The sequence below is a fragment of the Schistosoma mansoni genome (assembly GCF_000237925.1).
Source record: "Schistosoma mansoni, WGS project CABG00000000 data, supercontig 0208, strain Puerto Rico, whole genome shotgun sequence".
NCBI classification, from domain to species: Eukaryota; Metazoa; Platyhelminthes; class Trematoda; order Strigeidida; family Schistosomatidae; genus Schistosoma; species Schistosoma mansoni.
The window spans coordinates 39,548-42,546 of NW_017386080.1; positions in this window are offsets into that span (position 1 = coordinate 39,548).

Here is a 2,999-nt window from a genome sequence, read left to right on the forward strand (position 1 = left end):
GGTTTTCCATGGTGGTCTAGCTTCAATTGACTCATGATTTCAACTACAAAATTACTGAAATCTCCACAAAAACCCTTCTGATAATAATATATTTCTGTCATAACGTCCTTAGTCTTATACCGACTTCAAAGCATCCATAGTACTTCAATACATTGAAGGGGTTATTCGCGTTAGATGCTGACTGTAAGGCGTGACTTCGACGTTAGCTCTTGGTCATATCATTCCCGTCTAACTTGAGTTAGGCCCCAATCACTCGACATAGATCATCAATGTTGATGATCTACACAATAATATCATAATGTAATCTGTTGAACACATCATATTCTGTGATCAAATCCAAATCGATTTGATTTTTGTCAGGGAATTTGGTAAAACTGTACTGAATGAGAATACAGGTGAGGACAACCAATTATAAGTAGCCCTCATCACAAAACTACCAATTGTATAAGCCTTTGATTATTGTTGTTTTAAGACCCCATTTCTAATGTTTATCTTGAATCTTAAGCTTAAAAATGTACAAAATATTGTTTATCATTGATGATGGAAGTTGTAAATTGGAGTACTCCTAAATTTCATGAAATATCTAAAGCCATTTAGGTTGTACATATACCTCCCCTTCCAATCATAGGAACATAGTGAAGCCTAGTAGGCCCTTCTGGAGAAGAGTGCTACATGGAAGCACGACACAACTACTGGGGATCGATAGCTGTTTTTGCATTGCTTACGCAGAACCATTACATCATTCTTTCTTTCCCCTTTTTGGGGGAGAAGACCCATTTTTTCTTTCTTCTTGAACCAATAATAATTATGCAATGATTCTTTGTAGCAATCGTAATCATTTGTGGGTACAGGTAGAGTAGTTGATTAGGCCGATCTCCACCACCCGCATTACCGCTCACGTTAGCACATGGGATCAGTGCCATGATCCAGGAGGCAAGACGAGGACGTGTGAGTTAAAAGTACTCAGTGATGATTATCTTGGATTATTTTGGACGTAAGAAAAATATCATCAATGAGAGTAGACGACGGTCGTACAGCATAACGAACGGAATTCCCAATTCAGTGATCTAAAATGTTTAAATGTTCTGAAATCGATTCATGATAACATTTGAAATGCCTAACTATTAAGGAGTGTTATGCTATGAAGAAACAATTATTTAATGCTAACTAGTTTTCAATGGTTGTTGGATGGAGAATGCTGGTGGGCGGCCTATGCTCTTCCATGAGAGGTAACAGGCGTAAGTAGGTAATTGAAACATACTAAATCTCCACAAAACCCCTTCTGGTAAGTAGGTAAGTAAGTGTTCAATGGTTAGGTACCTTAAGTAAAAATTTTAAATCCATCAATTTTCATACCCCTCGTGGAGGAGCATAGGCCGCACACCAGCAATCTCTATCCACACACACACACACTCCATTATAACACTTATGCCAAAAGATGATTAGATTGATTTCATGCTAACTATTATATCTTTAGTGCACATTTCTATTTAGTTAATTTATCATTTCTAAATAAAAAATAACACCAAACTGCATCACAGGGCAAGCCCTAACTTAGAATCCTGAATGGAAACTCGAAAGAGAAAGGTCAAATAAAACACTGCGTCGAGAATTGAAAGTAGACATTCCAAAGGATGAATAGCAACTTTGAAGAACTGGAAAAGATTGTTCAGGACAGAGTTGGATGGAGAGTGCTATTGAGCGGTATGTGCTAGTCCACTAGGGGTAACAGTAATATAACAAATGAAGTTGCCTCACTCAACTTCATTATATACCGAACACTGGCCCATACTACTACTACTACTACTACTAGTAATAATAATAATAATAATAATAATAATAATAATAATAATTCGTTTGGTATTGCTTGTTAAAATCCCATCATTGATATTTAAGACTGTAATTGATCAGTTCTTTAATGGCATACGTGCATCCTGTGTGTACTGCTTCGATATTGCCTTGATTCCAGCTGACGAATCTCAAATAGGACGAAACACGCGCCCTGGATTCCACCGCTAGCCACCAATCTTCTCTAATAATGATAATAATAATAAAGACTATTATTTATTTTCAAAGTTGAAACCATGAGTCAATTGAAGCTAGATCATCATGGAAAACCTGGAAGCACTAGACGGCCGTTTCGTCCTATTATGGGACTCCTCAGTGGCAGTGCGCATCCACGATCCCGCACTCGCGAGCGAGATTCCAACCCACGACCTACCAGTCTCGAGCCAGAGCCCTTAACCTAACAATTGGTTCATACCCCATTTGTTCCTTCAGGATTCTAGATCCTATGTGCACAATTGATTTGGAATCAGAGTTTTTCAACTCCCCTAGGTGGAACCTCCGTGTCCACCAGACCGCTTATAGCGTCGGACATTTGGTTTTCATCCTCTCAATTTAGTAAACAACAACCCATTGGCGAGAAGGCAGTGAGTAGGACTTCCCTGACAGAGGCTTTATACTCCTGGCCATGTGAGAGCATTTCGAGTGAGAGGTAGGGCCCTTTCCACCTTCGACCATCCCAGGGCATTTGGAGGCTTTATCATTATTATTATTATATTACGTATGTTTTTTTAAAGTTGTGTTTATAATAAACCCTAGTGATGACCATAGGATTACAACTCACTTTTCAAAATTGTGATTAGTAATCATACATATGACTAATATTCACAATGAATGAATAAAATATACCCTTGATGATGAGGATGAGGATGATCTAAGGTGTTATCCTAATCGTTTCCTTATTATTTACCCCCCAAAAAATTTAAATAATTAGGTTATTGATCTGTCTTATTTGTTTGTTTATTTTTTTAAACAAAGAGGTGAGAAAATGACACACAGACAAACATTTTTTTCCCTAATGATGGATATAAGTTCTTCATCTTGAATATTTATGGTTGATAAAATGATTTTTTTTTTCATAGTTGAAAGCATGAGTCAATTGAAGCTAGACCACCGTAAAAAACCTGGAAGCACTGGACAACCGTTTCGTCCTA